Raw genomic sequence first — 22,208 nt, forward strand, 5'->3', positions numbered from 1 at the left:
AAGAGTTAGAGAGATGGCTGGATTCAGTCTCTGGAATCCTTATCTGTCCAAAAGGGCTCTGGGCGAAAATCACACATTACAACACTACAGAGTTTGAAACCCCCTCCCCATATGGGCCCTGGTTATTACTGTGCTGGCTCAGGACATGTATGTGAAGAGGATTCTTCACACCTAGAACTATGTGGCCTGTTCCAAAACCAGTCTTCTTTGGCCCATCGTGCCCAGGACAGCAGTTATTAATCCTTTAGTGAATGTCATTAATTCTTGGAAACTCTGATGACAGCTTTTAGCATCTTACTCGGAGAAATACACATATATACCTGAAGTCAGATTTCTGCAAGCAAATTTAGGAAAGTTCTGCAATTCTTGGTCCTCTTCCCCACAGTAATAACAAGAATTAAATATTCCCCAACACTGTATAATTTTCACCTGGTAGATATTCAGTAAATATTATCTGGGTAAATCCTAGACTTCTTAGAGAAATGACTGATGCTTATGATTAAAATGAGAAACTAAGTTTTTTTTTTCTTGCTTTCCTGTGAAGAATTGAGTTTCCAAAATAAAAGTGTCCTTCACTAACCTTGAATTTCAATTTAACCTCACTGCACTTCTAGCAAGAGCCCTTTCTGTATATATTATGCTATGTGGGTGGGCATAATGTAGTAAAGGACATAGATAGACTCTGGATTCAGACTGCCTGGGTTTCAAATATAAATCTTTGTGCCTCTGTTCCTTAGAAAAAGAAGACAATAACAGTACCTAGCTCATTTGTTTTTGGTGACAAACAAGATATTTCACATACTATATTTATTCAATATTTGCCACAGTAAATGCCCAATAAATGTTAGCTGTGATGATCATGAGAAGAAAGTTCATATTTAAGAGATGCTATTTAAAGATTAATCCCAAAGAAAGCCACTGTTGGCAAAGTTAAGTACAGATATTTATATTATTACTTGAAAAGTAAATTTTTATTTATTTTAAGATTTTTTTATATTTTAAAAGTTTTTTATTATGTTCAAATAGCCAACACATATATAATACATCATTAGTTTTTGATGTAGTGTTCCACCGTTCATTAGTTGTGTATAACACCCAGTGCTCATCACAACACGTGCCCTCCTTAATACCCTTCACCTACCCCATCCCTCCAACCCCCTCCCTTCTGTAACCCTGTTTGTTTCCAGAGGCTCTCCTGGTTTGTCTCCCTCTCTGATTTCTCCCCCTTCAGTTTTCCCTCCCTTCCCCTATGGTCCTCTGTGCTATTCCTTATGTTCCACACATGAGTGAAACCATATGGTAATTGTCTTTCTCTGCTTGACTTATTTCACTTAGCATAATCCCCTCCAGTTCCATCCATGTTGATGCAAATGGTAGTATTCATCCTTTCTGATTTTTAAGATTTCATTTATTTGACAGAGAGAGTGAGAGAGCACAAGCAGGGGGAGCAGTAGAGGGAAAGGCAGAAGCAGACTCCCCGCTGAGCAGGGAGCCTGATGTAGGACTTGATCCCAGGACCCTGGGATCATGACCTGAGCCGAAGGCAGATGCTTAACCCACTGAGCCACCCAGGTGCCCCGAAAAGTAAATTTTTAAATAAAATATATTAGAGGTATGTACAGACCTCTTTTCTCTGATGCTAGGCAATTAGAAGGAATGGAGCAAGGAGAAGGGAAAAAAAAAACAGTAATTGTAGCCAGATTCACATAGATGGGTGAAATCAAATATGAGCAGAAGAACAATCCCACATTTGAAGTTTTAGCACATGGGGTGAAATTTTAGAAGTTTTAATAGGACACACACACAGTTCTTTCCCTTTGAGATAGATTACATTTTCTTTTTTGTTCGTTTATTTTCAAGTTTTCATTTAAATTCTAGTTGGTTAACATAGTGTAATATTGGTTTCAGGAGTAGAATTTAGTGATTCATCACTTACATATAACACCCAGTGCTCATCATGAGTGCCCTCCTTAATACCCATCACCCATTGAACCCATCCCCTGCCTACCTCCCCTCCAGCAACCCTCAGTTTGTTCTCCACAGTTAAGAGTCTCTTATGGTTTGCTTCCCTCTTTTCTTTACCCCCTTCCCCTATGTTCATCTGTTTTGTTTCTTAAATTCCACATATGAGTGAAATCATATGGTGTTTGTCTTTCTCTGACTGACTTAGTTCGTTTAGCATAATACACTCTAGCTCCACCCACATCATTGCAAATTGCAAGATTTCATTCTTTTTGATGGCTGAGTAATATTCCCTTGTGTGTGCGTATGTGTGTGTGCGTGTGTGTGTGTAGCACATCTTCATTATCCATTCATCCATTGATGGACATTTGGGCTCTTTTCATAATTTGGCTATGGTTGATAATTCTGCCAGAAACATCAGGTGCATGTGCCCCTTCAAATCAGTATTTTTGCATCCTTTGGGTAAATGTCTAGTAGTACAATTGCTGGCTCATAGGGTAGTTCTATTTTTAACTTTCTGAGGAAACTCCATACTGTTTTCCAGAGTGGCTGCACCAGTTTGCATGCCCACCAACAGTGCAAGAGGGTTCCCCTTTCTCTGCAACCTCACCAACATCTGTTGTTTCCTAAGTTGTTAATTTTAGCCATTCTGACAGGTGTGACATGGTATCTCATTGTGGGTTTGATGTGTGTTTCCCTGATGATGAATGATGTTGAGCATCTTTTCACGTGTCTGTGAGCCAGCTGTATGTCTTCTTTGGAAAAATGTCTATTGTTGTCTTCCACCAATATCTTAACTGGATTACATTTTCTACTTAAGATAGATCTATCACACTTTGAGATAGATCACATTTTCTACATAAACTTAAATCTGATGAATGGGGCAAGAAGAAAAAGCCTTTATGCTGAAATTGTGAATGGTATTAGAAAATTCGAATAATATAATTTGAGAGTGACTGGAGAACAAAGCTCATGTTAACATGTTGCTCTGTGTTCCTCATCCTCTGCAGAAATTATTTAGATTTTTTATTTCCTGGTGGAAAATTATGTTTTGAGAAAATGTAATCACTGTACATTTGAATAACTATCATTTCTCTTTCAATAAAATTCTGCTGAATGTAAAAAATCCATATCACTTCAGCCCACTATTTGTGAACATCTTAAAAATGCATATAATGAGTTACTACAGTTCCAGTCTTTTGTGTTGAAACTGAATTAGACAGCAAGAGAGCAAAAACTTATTTTTTTCTACTTCATTTCCATTGCAAGCCCCAAAAGGGATACGCCAAATTGTCTTTCATTTACAGAATATCCTAGGGGGATCAAAACTACAAATCCTGTCCACCACAAATAATAACTTCTCACAGCCAAAAGAGTCAAGGTGGATTTACTATAGGGGATCTCAGTTGCGTACTTCTTTCTTCTGCTTCTGTAAATTCAGTCTTTTGAATTGACCATCTGGAAAAGAGAATCATTCTCTTTGTGCTTTTATTTGACCTGAAGATGAAAGTTTAATGACCTTGATTTCATGAAGCAAACTACTTCCTTTCCTCATAAATACTGGCAACATCCACATAGCCACTATTTTGTGTTGCTGTTTTTTATGGCTTTCAGAAATTATTTGTAGTTATTTCATATTAGTTATATCTTACCTTGGATTCCTGTCATCATCATGTAGTAAAGAATTGGCCTTAGCAAAGAGAAATCAGTCTGGCCTTTGCCTTAAGCTTCTGGAAGGTAATTGATACCAGACATGATAGGAGTGTCTTTGCTTGTGTGGGGGCTGCTCACACTAGATCTTTAAGTGGAGCTGGTGACATCCCATCATCGTAGAATGGGTACTGGCCAGACAAGAAACACCAACCATGTGACTTAGGGTGGAGTATTGAGTCAAGCAGTATCATTCGACCTGGATGCTGAGATCAAGCATTTAGGCAATCAATCAATGATGTTTACACAATAAGCCCAAATAAAAACTGTGGACACTGATGCTCACATGAGCTTCCCTGGGTGACAATATTGTATGCATATTATAACAGATCAATGCCAGGAGGTTAACACAACAAAAAGTTTGTATTTGTAAACTTCACAGACCCTACTCTATGCATCTTTTCCTTTGGCTGATTTTGACACATATCCTTCCCTGTAACAAACCATAACTATGAAAAACAGATTTCTTTCTTTCTTTCTTTCTTTCTTCTTTCTTTCTTTCTTTCTTTCTTTCTTTCTTTCTTTCTTTCTTTCTTTCTTTCTTTCCTTCTTTTCTTTCTTTCTTTCTTTCTTCTTCTTTCTTTCTTTCTCTTTCTTTCTTTCTTTTTCTTTCTTAAGATTTTATTTACTTATTTGAGAGAGAGAGAGCACAAGCAGGGGGAGAGGCAGAGGGGGAGGGAGAAGCAAGCTCCCCACTTATCAGGGAGCCTGATGCAGGGCTTGATCCCAGAACCTCAGGATCATGACCTGACCCAAAGACAGACGCTGACTGAGCCACCCAGGAACCCAGAGGATAATAGCTTTCACAGTGAGTTCTATAAGTCTGTCTAGCCAATTAGTGAATGAATGGGTATTCTGGGAACACCCTGAATTTACAGCTGGTATCAGAATTGAGGATAGTCTTGGGGACTAACTCTGAGAAGTCATTTAGTATATATACGATAATATCCTCACTTAATCTTTCAGTTTTGAATATTTAGGTTGTTCCTAATTTTCTGCTATTAGGGATAATCCTGAAATGAATATTCGTAATTTGGCTCTTCTTGGCTATACATATCTTATTCCTCATGAAACTAATTCTCACATGAAAATTTCTCTTATTGTAACACCAAGTTTTCTCACCAATTTTCAGTTTCATTTTTTTTTTCGGCTTTCGTTGTCATGTATCTTTATATATTTTTTGGTCTGTATCAGTTGTTTGTTGTTTTTTAATAGCTTTCTTGAATACATCATATGCCATAAATTTGGGGCATTTAAAATATACATTTCAATGGTTTTTACTATATTTACAGAGTTATGCTTTTATATCAAAAGAGTTTCTAGTAATGTAAAATAGGGACAAAATTTCATCATTTAATTTTAATGATTCTTGGATATCAAAAGTGGTAAATTATAGCATTCATTCTACTCTGGCCGTACAACATTATGAAAGGTGTTTCTCCTCTTTCCATAGTTGCTTTGATTGTATTGATGACAATATCTCTTCTGTCTGGAATTTTTGGCTCCTATTTTATAATTACATGATCTCATTCTTAGCTTTTTGTCTATCATTCTCATAAAGGCCATTGATAGCCTAGCAATGAATGCCTTCCCTATGTAAAGGTTTCACTTGAACTCAAGAGAAAATGATTGGCTTATAAACAACTCTTTATCAACCTTTTATTTGACATGTTTTTCTATGCCTTGCAACAACTGCCTTCTAGCTGTGCCCTCCTCGGTAGTTCTTCACAGATACCTATGGAGCATCTTCTCAAGGATCCATATCTCTTAACTTTTTTAACTTGCATTTCCTTAAAGTTTGCTGTGGGGTTTGTTGTCAGCTGATGCAATTAAAAAACATCAAACTTTAAGTTCCTTTGCCTACAGTTACTTTGATAGATTACTCCAAGACACAGGAGAAGAGCTACAGCACTATTAGAAATTGGCTTGGTATGCAGCACATTTCCTAAACTAGAAGAAAAACAGCACCATGAATTTTTTGAAATACCCTCAAGTTTGTATTTGACCTGTGTTTTCTAGAAGGTGATTCTTTTCTTTAAAAAAATATTTTCTTCCTCTGCAGTGGAAAAAGAACTAGCAGTTTCTCATAAATATATCATAAGCTGCAATATAAGTTATGGCAAAAGTTATTTCTTCCTTTAATTTCCACTGGCTCTATTCTCACCTGAACACAATTTACAATCCCCTTAGTCACTGAATTAATCCCATAGCTCCTGAATTCAGTGTCTCTGTTCAAAATCATGCACAATGTTGCCATACTAAGTTTTCTAAAATACAACTATTACCATGCTTTTCCTGGTTCAAAAATCTTTACTGGCTCCCCATTTCCTTTAGGATAAAAGTAAAATAACTTAGGCAATATTTAATGGGTGAGTAAATTATAGAGACACAAGTTTCGATCCCTACTCTGTTACTTTGCAATTTTGTGATTTGAAGGCTATTGCAAGTCATTTCCTTTGTTGACAAAGTTGACTATCCTTCAAAGGTACTGAGAAAATTAATTTAGTATGTGCCCAGTTCCTGGAAAACAGTAGGTCTAAAATGCTTCCTGCATTTCCTTAGCTTTATTTTTTTTAGATTTTATTTATTTGTTTGAGAGAGAAAGCACAAGCAGGGGGAGCGACAGGCAGAGGGAGAGGGAGAAGCAGGGCTCAACCCTAGGACCCTGAGATCATGACCCAAGCCGAAGGCAGATGCTTAACCAACTGAGCCACCCAGGCATGCCGGCCTTAACCTTATTTTTAAGCCTTTCCTCTATTTTGCCTAATATATATATATTTGAATATATATAATATATATATTTTTTCCTGAACACCTACTGTGCACTATGTATACTATCAATGTCTGTGAGGGATATACAAAACAGTGTTATTGTCCTCAAAGAGTTCAGTGTAAAGAACATAAGAACAGGGCAACAGAAACTTACATAAGGAGATGTGGATTTATGAAATATATAGTTGGTTGAGTCTACAAGGCTTAGTGATTGAATGGAGGTGTGAGGACAATTAAAGGAGAGGACAGAGTAAAGGAAAATCCCAGGTTTATAGATCAAATCAGTGGTTAGATAGCAATTCTCTTTTTTTTTCATAATATCTCCCTCTTTCTGTTAGATGACCCCTTCCCTTGAATGGATTAGAAGTTTCTTAAGCTCACAATACCATGGCATAGAATTGCTTAAATCCGCCAAAGTGCTCTGTATATAAAACAGACACTCAATGAATGATTAATGGAGTAAACGTTTGTAGAGAAGAGAGCAATTTGGCGGTGAGTGAGGTCTGCCAGGGATCAGTGCCTCTCCTTGCTATTAATCAATTCAATCACATGAAATGATACCAAGACAAGTACTCACTTCTATGGTGAATAGAGTTACTTTTAACAAACTTTGAAAGATTCACACATCTTAAGTTAGTCATTTTAATTCCATCTCCTGGAGTTGTTAAAAAGCAAAAATGGATGACTTGAGTTTTTTGTTTGTTTGTTTTCTTAATAGTGGCAAACTGAAAAAAAATCAGAATGTATGCAGGTATGAGGAAGAAGAAAATCCAAGAAACTGTTTACATAAGGGAAAATCACATTATAAATTTACTAGTATTTTATAATAAACTATAAATGTTTAACAAGGCCTTTTAATTCATACATATATAACTGTATGCACATACACATACAAAATAAATACATGTACATTATTTAAACTACTAATTAGTTTTTGTTTATTAATACTGTGTAGTATTTAAACTAGTAATTAAGTTGCAAACTTATGTGATCTATCTGGGGTTTGAAGGAGTACTAGATTTCAAGTACTAGAATTATTTTATTTTCCATAGCATTTTACTGTGAGAGAAGCTGAAAGACTAGAAATATAGGTATATTAATTTTTTTTTCAGCTATACATAATTTAAAAAATTTTAATTTTAGTGTAGTTAACATACAATTATATTAGTTTCAGGTGTACAATATAGTGATTCAACAGTTCCATATATTACTCAGTGTTCATCACAGCAAGTGCCCTCCCTAATCCCCATCCCCTATTTCACCCATCCACCTACCCACTCCCCCTATAATAATCATATTTGTTCTCTATAGTTAAGAGTCTGTTTTTTGGTCTTTCTCTTTTCTTTTCTTTGCTTGTTTGTTTTGTTTCTTAAATTCCATATATGAATGAAATCATATGGTATTTGTCTTTCTCCAGTTGGCTTATTTTGCTTAGCATTATACTCTTTAGACCCACCCATGTTGTTGCAATTGGCAAGATTTCATTCTTTTTTATTGCTGAATGGGTACAGTAATCCTTTTATTTGTTTGTTTTAGTTTTAGTAGGTTCCATGCCTAGCATGGAGCTCAATGCATGGCTTGAACTAACAACCTGAGATCAAGACCTGAGCTGAGATTAAGAGATGGACGCTCAATCAACTGAGCCACCTGGGCACCCCTGGTTATATTAATTCTTGATAGGAATTTGTAACAGGTCATTTAGAAAAATATGGTGCTGATGAAGAAATTTAGAATAGCCCTTGGTTTCCAGTCAAAGGCGGAACGTTGGGTAGAGATGAACATGGCAGTGCAGTATTTCAGTCATCACAATAGACCTTACCTTCTGAAGGAACAGAAATACACCTTAATTACTGCTTATAGTTCTTGCCACTCTGTGATGCCATCCACTAGGTAGTAAACAAGAGTCATTCACCATATATTAACTAGCAACTAAAGGCCAGGCACTGTGCTTGTAAATATCTGGTGATGAATAAGGTATTATTTCTGTGTTGCAGAAGCTTGTACTTGTGGGGTGATAGATATGTAAACAAATGATTCTAAGATGCAATCATGCTGATTCCAGGCCCTCAGAAGACATCAGTCTTTCATGGGGCTCTTTTCTCTGCTGAGTTAGGATCTGCTCTCCCAATCTTTCTCAACGCTGTGGCCCCAAGCTGGCTTGTGCATCATTTAGAGCTGGCATGCAAACTGGGGTTATATGCAACGAATAAGAGCTCTGATTGCACGAATGGAGAGAGCTGGGGAAGCCAGGATGCTCTGTCTGATCTTATTGAAGCAACCTATTTCAGACTAAGTGATTTTGACCCATGCTAGCTCAGTGAACAACAGGTAGAAGCCTGAGACCCATATGGCAGCATAAATGCAAGCTCCTTGAGGCCAGTCCTTAGGAAATGGAGTAAACCCTTTTGTAAATGCCAGTTTCCTGCCAAGCAAGTTGGGGCACAGATGGCTAAATAAGTTACTATATTTTCAGTGGGGCATCTGTTATTTTACATTACCCACATCCTCATTTTTTTTTTCTCTTGAGAAGCTGTGCCAAGCCACTGGGCAATGCTTTCCCCTCCATTTAGCATCTCTGTGTGTTTGGCCCAGAGATTCTGAATTTCCCTCACAGACATTCTTTTTTTTTTTTTAAGATTTATTTATTTATTTTAGAGACAGAGAGTGTGCAAGAGTAGGAGTAGGGGCAGAGGGAGGGAATCGTCAAGCAGACTCCCCACTGAGCACGGAGACTGATGCGGGGCTCCATCCCAGGACCCTGAGATCATGATCTGAGGTAAAATCTCAATTGACTGAGCCACCCAGGTGCCCCCCACCCCCAGATATTCTTAACAGTAAAGTATCGGGAATTCATTTTTGCAAATACATTAAAGAAAGGTAGATATCTTACTGAGTCAGGGCTGAGAGTGCTTATTTCCTATCTAGTATGCAATGACCCCCAGGGCTCAGGCCCCATGTGGAGCTCAAAGATGTCCCCAGAGAGGCAGAGTTCCTGCCTGTGTGTAGGTTGTCCTTATCATCCATATATTTTATTGTCATAGGAAATAGAGTGTTTGAGTCCTAAGAGTTTTTTTGCAGTAACTGCCTCTTCCCTAGGCTGAGTGCCAGAGAAAGAAAAGAGTTTAGGAGACTCTAGGAGGAGAGGCAGAATTTATAGAGTAACGACTCTCGCGTGTGAGGGAACAGAAGAGAATAGTACCTGGCTCTTACTAGGTTTCCCATAATTTTATTGTATGTGTGAATGAAAACATAGTTGCAGCCTGAATTCAAATTAGAAGTCTTGTCTTCCTGATAGCTGGAATCATATCATAATAATTAAGTCACATCATAAATAAATAAAATATGTTTGCATTTGTAAAAAAAAGTGTGAGCAGAAGTGAAAAAAGTGTTATTTATTGTGAACTTAGCACATAGAGAATACTATGAAATACATAATGGAAACAGATATTATCAGGGCACAGTTACACAGTTACTGTCCTGTGTCAAGTAGTATTGTTTGTAAATTATTGACTTTGATACAAAGAAGGTTTAAACAAAGAAGTATTTTCAGAACAAGTAATTAGAATTAATTAGGTTCAGTTGGGTCATGATTCTGACGGAAGAAAGCATGAGTCTCCGAATTTCTCCTCTATTATGTACTAACTTGGGTAAGACATGTAGCATTTTTGATCCCCAGAATTCTGATAAAAGCATATCTGGGGATACACCACCCACTTTAGTGTCCTGCCTTGAAAGTACTCAGCCTTTTGCCTGGCCAGATGTACCTTGCAGTGTCCAGTATCAACAAAATATTATTTTTTCCTTTTTTCATGTAAATTGGATATTGTGTTGGGCCTTTCATAAGGTATACACCTTTGAAAGGAGACAGTATTGAAGAAGAAAAACAATTGGTTTTTTGAGCCACTCTAGGTTTACAATCTGAGTTTAAATTAATAAACAATTTAGTTTCTACTTTTTCTGGCTGATATTTATTCATCGAAGAAAAAACCTACTCAAAGGCTGGCAAGGTTGAATGAATTCTCTTCTCTTACAGATTTTCTGTCACAGTCACCTTTCTCTGGACCAGGATCTCAATTTTGTTGGTAACATTAGTTTAAAGGTGAATTTCAGAAAGTGTAATAGTACTAGAAGAACTATTATCTTGTACAATGAAAAAAGTCTGGAAGTTAAAAATGCAGGCTTTAATTATTAAACACAAATTTTGGTAATTCTTAGTGTTAGGTGCTTAAATTTAACTTAATTTAGCCCTTACTCTCGTTTAAATCCGAAACACCTTTATCAAAAGCATGAAAATACCTATTTCATTTTCCAAAATATTTACTTTGTATTTTAAAAATTTAGAAAAAGAAAAATAAACTATATCACTTTATATTATTTCTGATAGTTTTGATAATTCTTAAACTTTTGGAATTTACTGAAATGTGGATATCAGCCACTCTCCAAATGATCAAGTGAACACTAAATAGGGGACGATGAGAGAAAACTATTTTGACACAATTCTCTCTAAAGCAACTCATGCAGCAATTAGCAAAATAAATTATGAAGGCAATTCTGTTAACCAAATATTAAAGACACTGAACTTTTACAACTTGGCCCAGCAAAGATTACTGGACATGTTGTAGACAGTGCAGGTTTAGTAATAAAGCACAAGAACTTATAAATCAGCCATATAACTGCTAATAATAATGCTAAAGATGATAATAGTAATAGCTAACAAGAGCTTACAATGTACAAAGTACAAAGAGTTTACAATGCACCTGCATTGTTCTAGGCATTTACATGTATCACTTCAAATTAAGTTATTTTAATTTCCATTTTGAGCTAGGCAATCTTTAACAATTTCCTGCTACTGTTATAGGTTTGTGCTGCTTGATGGGTGCCACTCTGGGTTTATTTCCTCCAAGCTTCACTCAATTTTTATTCAATCAGCATTCACATTCAGAGCGTTCTGCATATTGTAGGAAGCAGAAAGGCTGGAGATAGGGTGAGGCAAGTGAAGCACTCACCTCAGGCATAAATGTAAGGGAGCACCAAAAAGCTCACTCAAGACAAATTGCGTTTTAATGCACAATTTTTAAAAATAAAAATGAATGCAAAAACTCCACGATGAACAAAAATATAAAAATTTTAAATAAAGACAAGATCAGTAAGTGCTACATTAAAGCTTGAGACAAAAGAACAAATCAGAAATATTGACATTCATCATGGAGTTTTTGCATCATTTTTATTTTTAAAAATTGTGCATTAAAATATTATCTCAATTACTGAGTTTTGAAGCACCCCTTAAATCTTGTGTCTGAGGTGAGTGTCTCACTGGCCTCAGCCTAGTGCCATCTCTGTTGGCAATTATTTTCATAGATGGTTTTATCACGGTTGGAGTGGCCTAAATATTTCTCCAATGAAGACTTTCGGCATAAAAGGGAAAAATGACTAATTTCCTGCACAATATTATCTGGACAACCCTTACCCCAGAAACAAAACCATACACTGTCTCTCCAGTATGTTGTTTCTCTACTTTAAGATCTACGAGGAGAAAGCAGGTATAAAATGGAATTTTAACTCTTGCCTCAATGTATTAGTTATGCGAGCATTACAGAAAATGATTAAGGGATTGCAACTGAGGATAGTATTTCTAAATAGCAATTACTATTGCTCAACAAAATGTTATTGACTAAAATGCAAAGATAAAAAATTGATAAAGAAATTACCATTTAAATCTCTTTTACCTCTTCCCAGTGATATACTCTCTAGTTTATTGGTGGCATGAACATTCTAAAAAAGGTTCAAAAAAAGGCATTTTTTAAACTTAGGGTTCAGAGCCTCGGTTTTATTTAAACTGAAAAAGAACAGAGACATTATAATGATTCTCATGAAGGCCAGTAATAGAGACTAGGGGCCATTTACTTTCTATCCCTAGTAGTTTCTGAACATAAAAGAAATCAGCAGGGAGTCATATATTCTTCCAGAAATATTTACTCAGGGAACAAAGGTGAACATCACATAGTTCCTACTCTTAAAGAGTTTAAACTTTGATATGTATATATGTCTTTTTATTTTTTTAGGAAAAATCAGAATATATTTCTGTCTTTTATTTTGATGTGTTTGAAATTCATGTTACAAATAAATATTTTAAAATACTCTTCTAGCACTGTGGTTTAATGGACATCTTGAATGTGGATTATTATTTGATGAAGACTAGCTGGGAAATTATGCTAAGCATGAGGTTAAAATTCCCATTCTTTTTTGGAATTCTACTGATGCTTTCCATGTTCCTACATTTTAATCTTTCATTCCCTATGTCTTTGCTGTGGACTTTGCAGAAAATGTAAAGATAGTCACTATGGTACATTTATAATGTGAACATAAAGAAGAAATTCACATTTTCGCAGTATCTACTAAGGGCCAGGCACTGTGGTAGGAAAAGTCCATGTATTATGTATCTCGTATAATTCTCACAGAAATCCCTAGAAATACATATGATTATTTCTATTTCATATGAAAGAAAATTGTTACAAAGCAGTGAAGGGATTTGTTCAAGATCATATAACTAATGAATTTCAAAGCTTCTATCTTGCCCTGTCCCAAAACTCATGCCTACCATATTTTCATGCAGACAAAGCCCAGCATGTTCATGAGCAATACTCTGGGAAGTATCAAGGTGCACAGTGGAAGCCAAGTTGTAAGGAGGCAGGAAGTTACTCCCTGACTGTCTACCAGCTACAGGGGAGAGGACAGTTGAGAAAGAAGAAAGAAAATAATCACAATCAGAAAAACAACTTTACACAGGTAAACTCATAAAATTTGTGTATATTCTCTATGCTTTTAAGGATTAGAGAGAAAATAAGGGAAATTTAAAGATAAATAATGTTCAAGTCATGAATGGGAGGAGGAAGAGAATACAATTTTGACCCTTTGTTTGGTTGGAACAAAGTGATGAGGCCTTGCCCCCAAAGACAAAGACATACAAGTGGATAGTCATCTTTAAGCAAGATGGTAGCCTAAGGAAGAAGTCTTGCCAGTTTTATCTAGAAACCATGGAATCAATGCTGCTAAAAATTGTGTTTTATATTAATAAAATCCTAAATCCAGATCATGTGTCTCAAAAATGTTATGAATGGGTGAAGAGATTTACCTAATTTACATAAAAATTTACATAAAATTTACAAGATGAGAGGTAGATTTAACTTATCGGGATTGATTCCCTGGATGCTGGCCTCTCAGAAGAGAAATTACCTCTTGCAGAGATCCATGGAGATCAGTGTTGAAAACAATTGTGATCTTGGTCAACTACAAGTCTTGAACCTTGGCCTTCCTGCCCTCACTCCAAAGGAACAGTTGGTGCTAAGGACAGCTATGAATGTGAGCTGGTTAGGTAGAGCTGGAGTCCATGTTCTACCAGTAAAATTGCTACTTAATCCCTGCTCTAATTCCACAGGGAAGGGTCTGGGCTTTGTCTTTTCATGCAGTTTAAAAGCCACAGAACTCAAAGGGTCAATGAGCTCTTCCTAGACCATGGCATCTGGCCCTGCTAGATATCTGTGCATCGCCCTAACAGGAAAGGTTGAGGTAGGACGCCACACAGACACATGCTACTGATGCCATCACATGAGTTCTCCCTTAGGAACGTAGTTCCATCAGGCTTGATGTGTTTATCCCCTGTCCTCATTTGCATTATGTAAGTATAACAATATCAAACAAAGATACAAATGTTTGTACCATTCTTATTCTCAACCCTAACTGGCAAGCAGTATTGAAGATAAAGGTAATATTTATCCAAACAACAGAAACACCACTAGTTAAGTGACAAAACTTCAGAATCCTGAGCTGCGTGTATTATTGTAAGTTTCCCAGGACTCCAAAAAAAAAAAAAAACCAGTTTCCCAGGACTCCAAGGACAAGGTTGAACAACCAATTCCCTCCATTACTTAATCAGGAGCTTTCCTGAATTCTGTCTCTCTCTGTCCCTCTTTCTCTCTCCATCTTTAATCTATCACTTCATTTATAGGCAATGTAGTTGCTATTATGGAATCTGGAACCCTCCATCTATTTAAGGCCTTTATTTCCTAGAATGAATTATTGCTAATCACAGCATTTTGATAAAAATATTCTATAGCAAATCATTAACCAAACAGTCTAAATTTCCCAGAGGAGCAGTTCTGTTTCTATAGGAAGAAAATGTGTTCTTTTTGCTATGGCTGCATTCTCTCTTGGGAAAATGGTTTCTACACTGCTTTGCACATACTGCAGCCTTTTTTTGACAGTACATTTATAGATTTTGGAGTCTTTCTCTTGACATCAAAGCACAGTAAAGGAAGACTTACAACTCTGTATGAGAATTTAACACTGATCCCTGTCTGCACCTCCACTCCAATAAGTGCATGCCCAGAGGTGTGTAATTATTCACAATCCACTGTTGTTTCAGGTTCAGCTACTGAAATGAGCCGACCATGTTTTGTGGTATCATTTTTTCCAGATGCTCTTTATAGTCTTTTTGAGGCATCAACTAACTGGATGCATGAATCCAGATGAGCTTATGAAAAACGTGTTTATGAAGAAGCAATAAGCATTTGTTTTATCAACACATACTTGTCACTATTTGTGTAGGTTTGTGTGTTGGGAGCAATGACAGACTCTGCATCTCTTCTCCCACTCCTCAACCCCACTCATCCATTTCTATCATTTCTTTTCCCACCAACGGTGTGGATTTTAAAGATGCGTTCTCATGCTTTGAGTCAGATCTGTTCTCCTTGGCTGATGCGCAAGAAGATTCTGCTCCTTTGTTCTATCTGTGTTTGCATATTTCTCCAGTCCAAAACAACAATAGCAGCTGTAAATGTAATGTCTCCTCACTCCTGTCCTGCCAAGGGCACAATATTAGGTGTGTTATACCTTGGACATTCACTCACCACCCATCTATGTCAGCTTTTCTGAGTTCATTTTTCATTGCAGAACCTTTAGAAATTTTGATGAATTTCTAGACAGACATAGCCACTGATGAAAAATGTTGGTTTCTTTTTAATCAGTCTTAGAGATTAACATAAAATCCTGCTTTGTAAATCGATAAATCTCTACTTACACTAAACAAATAAATTTGTTTGCTTTAAGTATCAAAATAAATAAGGGTAAAATAGGGATTACACTTGCAATGCTACAATAAATAATTTAAAAGCATCACAACAGAGCATATTTATGATTGTTTTTAATAAATAATGTGTTAGAAAGATAACATCTCTCCATAAAAGAAAGGACTGTGGAATGTCATTAGTAATGTTGCTTTCTATTGGCATTTCAGGAAATTTTTCTGTAAGTAACCTGGATTATATGAAAGAGTTGAAGATCATTGATTCACTGTTTTGGATTTGTTTTATATCCAGAAAAAATCTCATTAACACTTAGTTACTGTGAAACAATCTAACAATTTTCATTGTAAAACAACTTTTTTAGCTATTACATTCTTTGCTTCTTCGATTTTGACTATTTTAGATAACTCACATAAGTGGACTCCTACAATCTTCATATTGCTTATTTTGCTTAGCATAATGTCCTCCACGTTCATCCATGTTGTTGCAAATGACAGAATTTCCTTCTTTTTAAAGGGAGAATAATATTCCATTGTTTGATATACCCCACATTTTCCTTATCCATTCATTTGCCAATGGATATATAGGTTGTTTCCATAACTTGACTATTGGGAATAGTGCTGCAGTGAACATGAAAGCACAGATACTTTTTTAGGGGTCCTGATTTCAATTCTTTTGAGCATATACCCAGAAGTGGGATTAGTGGATTATGCAGTAGTTCTATTTTAAATTTCTTGACTGTTTCCTATAGTGGTTATACCATTTTACATTCCCAATAGTGTAGAAGAGTTATAGTTTCTCTACATCCCCATCAACATTTGTTATCTTTTTGTTTTGTTTCTGTTTGTTTTTTTTTTTCTCTTGTATGAAGGACAACATCAAAGGATGAGAAGTTAAGCCACAGATTAGGAGAAAATATTTGCAAAAGACATATCTGATAAAGGACTATTACATAATATATACAAAGAACTCTTAAAACTCAAAAATAAGAAACAATCTGATTAAAAAATGAGACAAAAATCTTAATAGACATCTCACCAAAGCAGATATAGAGATGGCAAATAAGCATATAAAAAGATGATCCACATTATATGTTACCAGGGAACTGCAAAAAACCAAAATGGTACCACTACAAACTTGTTAGAGTGGTCAAAATCCAAAACACTGACATCAAATGCTGACAAGGATGTGGAGCAACAGGAACTCTTATACCTTGCTGATGGGAATGCAAAATGGTACGGCCAATTTGGAAAACAGTTTGGTAGTTTGTTATAAAATTAACATACGCTTACATATGATCCAGCAATTGTGCTCCTTGATACCCAGAGGAACTGAAAACTAAGTCCACATAAAAGCCAGTACACAGATATTTATAGCAGCCTTATTCAAAATTGCCAAAACTTGGAGGCAACCAGGATGTCCATAGTTTAATGGATAAATAAACTATAGTACATCTAGACAATGGAATATTATTCAGCACTAAAAAGAAATGAGCTATCAATCCATGAAAGGCATGGAAGAAAATTAAATGCTTACTACTAAGTGCTAGAAGCCAGTCTGAAAAGTTTACAGACTGTATGATTCCAACTATATGATACTGAAAAAGGTAAAACTATGGAGATAGTAAAAAAAAAAGTGGTTTCCAGGGTTTGGATTGGGAAGGACAAAGATGAATATTCAGGGCACAAAGGACTTTTAGGGCAGTGAATCTCATAATGATGAATATACATCATTGCATATTTGTCCAAACTCATAGAATATTGAACACCAAGAGTGAACCCTAATGTAAACTATGGGCTTTGGGTGATTATAGAGTGCCAATGTAGGTTCATCAATTGTAACAAATGTACCACTCTGGTGAGGGATGTTGATAATGGGGAAAGTTATGCATATATGGGGGTAGGGAGCATATAAGAAATTTCTGTATTTCAATTTTGCCTTGAACCTAAAATTTCTCTAAAAAATAGTCTTTGTTTTTTTTTAAATGCTATTTAAACTTTTTTCTGAGAAAGCAGTAGGGGTGTAAGAGAAAGGGAAGCACAAAATATATGTAGATTTTAGATACCAATGTATAACATATGAACATTAACATAATTAGATTTCAGAACTGCTTCCTGCTTTTTTACTTTACATTTTACTTACTTCATTTCCATTCAGTTGTAGTTATTTTAACACATTCAAAATTAACTTAGTTAATAAAGCTGTGCCTAGTCTTAAATTTAGAGTGGGTTAAATATTTGAATATTTTTGCTACTGAATAAAGCAGGAGTAACCTCAAATATAAAAATTATTATATTTTGCTTTTAGAGTCCTTACTTAGCATATCATGAATTTAGCATAACATCCCTGAAAAAAATTACTGAAGTCAGTTTTATATTTCTACATCAGTAAAATAAAGAAGCTCTAAAATATTAGTGCATTTTCAGGAGGAAAAAAACAATCGATCTGATTGCACCTCCTTCCACTTCTGATATCAATGGTATATATTCTTCATGATATAGATAGCTACCACTTTGAAGCAAAACACATACGCAGACCTCAAGGCATGGCCAGTAACGCAGAGGTGTGAATGAAACAAACAAACAAACAAAAAGGGATGTAAGAGTGATTGAGTGACTGGCTGTTTGGAGAAGAGGAAGGATTATCAGGAACCCTGGGTGGAGAAAGAAAAGTAGAGACAAAGATCCTGGCAGCAGCTGAGGATGAACGTGGATGCCCCATGTCCAATTTCATATTCCAGACAGTGTTACTGCAGGAAAGAGGAGAGCTGCCTGAACCACAAATATCTTTGCTTGAGCAAAACTTAAGACTCATTGTGTTAAACCAGTAATTTCAGGGTGTACTTGTTAATGCTGCATAACCTGCCCTACTTAATTAATGCTGCACATGCCCTGGGGAATAGTGAGATTAAGGTGATATCTAGTGAAGATAAAGCAAGAGAACAGCCAAAATTCCTTTGAGATGGCAAAATCATCCATAAACTAACCTCATTCAGTAGAATTTGTACCTTGGCATCCCAGGTGATGTCAATTCTTCCTAACCTAATCTATAGATTCAAAACAATCTCAATCAAAACCTCAGTAGGCTATTTGTTAGATATCAACAAACTCATTCTAAAATTTACCTGGAAAGATAAGAGATTCTAGAATACCCTAACAATAGTGAAGAAAAACAACAAATTTGGAGGACTTATACTTTTAGACTTATGTAAAGTTTAATCAAGACAGAGTGGTATTGACAAAAGAATAGATACACAGATAAATGGAACAGAATAAAGAGCCCACAGATAGACCAACATGAATGTACTCAACTGATTTTTGACAAAGGTACAAAGTCACTTTAATGGAGAAAGGATCATCTTTGTTTAAAAAAACGGTGCTGATACAATGGACATCCAAATGTAAAAATATGAACCTAGACACACAACTGACACCAATGACAAAAAAAATGAACTCAAAATGGATTCTAGGTTTAAATACAGAATGTAAAACTCTAAAACTTCTAGAAGAAAATATGGGAGAAAATCTATATAAACTTAGGTTTGGTAATGAGTTTTTATATATAACACCAAAAGCATGATCCATGAAAGAAAAAAACAATCTATTAAAATTTAAGACGTCTGTTTTATGAAAATAAATAACTGTTAGAAGAATAAAAGGATCCCAAGTGGACTGGGAGAAACTATTTTCAAAATATATAAGTGATAAAAGACTTGAATCCAAAACCAAAAAAAAAAAGACCATTTAAACCCCAATATTTGGGAAAAAAAACAATATTTGAAATCAAACAACCCAATTTAAAAAATAGGCAAAAGGTATGAAAAGACATCTCTCCCCAAAAGATATACAGATAGCAAATAAGCATATAAAAAGATGTTCCACATCATTTGTCACTCAGGGAATCCAAATTAAAACCATGAGATACCACAACAAATCTATTAATGGCTAAATCCTCCAAAACTGATATTACCAACTGCTAGCAGGAATGCAGAGCAACAGGAACTCTCATTTATTCTGGTGGGAATGTAAACTGGCACAGCCACTTTGGAAGACAGTGTGGCAGTTTCTTACAATGCTAAACAGTCTCACAGTTAAGACCCAGCAATTGTGCTCCTAGATATTTATCTACCTGATAAGAAAATTAATGTCCACACAAAACCAGCACATGAATACCTTACAGCAGCTTTATCCATAATCACAAAAAACTGGAAACATCAAAGACAACCTTCAATATATGAATAGGTAAAATATATTAACATTCATAAATTGGAATATTTTCCATGATAATAAATGAGCTATTAAACAATGAAAAGACATGGAAGAACCTTCACTTCCTATTTCCAAATGAAAAGAGCCAGTTTGAAAATGCTACATATTGTATGATTCCATTTATATGTATTTTTTATACAAAAAGAAAAATCATAGAGATGATAAACAATTTAGTTACTATCAAGTAGATTGGTGCTGTGTTGAATAGAGGAAGCACAGGGGATATTTTAGGGTGGTGAAACCATTCCGTGTGATACTTTAACAGCGGTTATATGACATTATACATTTACCAAAACCCATTCAACTTTTACCAAAACGCATTCAACTTTACAGGTTAAAAGTGAATCTTAATGTAGGCAAATCTAAAAAATCATTTGGGAGATCCAGAGACCCTTAGCTGGGATGTATATTGTGAAAAAATACTCTAATTGTATTATAAACACTTGAAACATTATTGAAGGGGGTGGGGAAAACATTCTTATCTAAGTAACTTTGGAAATATGTAAAGCCTGTGAGAGTAAAAGCAAAAAATAAAATGCACATAAGACACTGTACTCTAATTGATGAGGTGGCTTCAAACTGAGGTGTGGGTTAAACATTCTGATATTACTATACATGTAAATGGAAACTGAACAAGTAAGTCAATGAACGGTCAGTGATGGGAACAAACTTCCCATTGTGTTTCTCAAGTCAAGAGGAGCCTAAGAAGACATGAAGACTAAATGTACTATGACATCCTGGATAGCATCCTGAGACATAAAAAGGACATAGGTAAAATCTAAACAAATGTAAATAATATATAGATTTTAGTTAGTAATTAAATATTAGTATTGGTTCATTAATTTCGGCAAATGTACCAGACTATGGTTCTTAGTAGGTACCACATGTAAGGTGTTAATAATAGGAGAAACTGGGTGTGGTATGTATGAAAACTCTCTGTACTATCTTTGTAATTCTTCTTGTAAACACAAAACTTTTCTAAAATAAATTTTGTTTCGTAAAGATGAAATCTTTAAAAAAATTAAAAAATTAAAATTAAAATTAAAAATGAGGTCTTTGAATCTATACTTCCAAAGTAATGACCTCATATTTATTTTGTTTGAGTTTATTTTAAACTTGTTTTGTTAGTGTTATCATTTCTAAGGAAAATAGACATATCTTTACCAATGGTTTTATCTATCTATTTACTTACTAAATTTAAGGTAAACAACATATTGATTTGATACATTTATATATTGTGAAGTGGTTACCACCATAGCATTAGTTAACACCTCTATCACCTCACATAATTACCATTTCTTTTTGTAGTGAGAACATATAAGATATACATACTCTCATAGCAACTTTCAAGTATGTAACATGGTATAGTTAGCTCCAATACCATGCTATGCATTAGATCCCCAGAACTTACTCATCTTATAACTGGAAGATGTACTACTCTTTGACTAGCATCTCCCCATTTCTCTCTCCCACTCCCAGGCCCTGGCAGCCACCATTCTACTCTATCAGAGGTTCTATTTAAAGCAGCTATGGGTGCTATTGGCAGATCTCTTAATCAGAACGCCCACCATTTTTTTCTTTAGATCTTATTGATTACCATCTGGACTGTATATTGTTTTATATCAATCTAAAATATAACCAGAGCTTAATATTTTCTGAGAGCTTACAGTAAGTGGCTATTCTTAGGTAACAGCTTTGCAATAATTACAGTTGGCAAATTCATTAGTTCATTGACTGAAATGCCTTCTTTTTCTTTCTGAAAGATTATAAATGTTTTAGCACACCTCCATATGCAAACTGGTTCAAAAATACCAAATCAAAATCAAAACTGACTCAAAAAATATATCCTATGTTCAATTCTGTTTTCAGTCTAGGTGTTTTGAAAGTTCTTTTGTGTGTCTATCTATAATTAGTCAGCTCGGAAGTAAACTGTTTTTCTGTTTAAAGTAAACTGTTTAACTGTTTAAAGACTAGTTAAATGAAAGTTAATTTAACACTAACAAACATTAGAGTCCAATTTTTAAAACTATTGATGTTAGGTGTAGTTCTTCCCTAAAGCCCCACCCATGTACGTTGTTTTAGCCAGGTTTTTTCTAAGTTGTCAAGATGAAAAATTCTCCAAGAATGATTAAAAATTATAATTTATATTAAAATTTAGTCTCACACAAATGTGATGAAATGACTGCCAAAGCCTGATTGTTTTCAGTGACTCTTTGGATAGTTTAGGAGAGTCAGAATGGATGGGTGAATTGATGCTTTCCATTTCTGCCTCTGGTGTCCTAAAACTGTTCTCTTCATCAAAGAAAACACCATAGTAGGTAAAATGTGCATATGAGCACGTGCTGTGATGAGCGCTGGGTGTTACATGCAACTAATGAATTGTTGAACATAACATCAAAAACTAATGATGTACTAT

The 22,208-nt window shown here is 35.3% G+C and overlaps 1 long non-coding RNA gene across 1 annotated transcript in view; it reads right to left on the bottom strand.

The window, feature by feature from the left end:
- LOC141374763 (uncharacterized) overlaps window positions 1–22,208 on the bottom strand; it is a 119,970-nt gene that overhangs the window by 60,182 nt on the left and 37,580 nt on the right. The window lies entirely within an intron of this gene.

Source organism: Callorhinus ursinus, unplaced genomic scaffold (assembly GCF_003265705.2).
Source record: "Callorhinus ursinus isolate GAN/ISIS: 27379988/994484 unplaced genomic scaffold, GSC_fseal_2.0 scaffold21, whole genome shotgun sequence".
Lineage (NCBI taxonomy): Eukaryota > Metazoa > Chordata > Mammalia > Carnivora > Otariidae > Callorhinus > Callorhinus ursinus.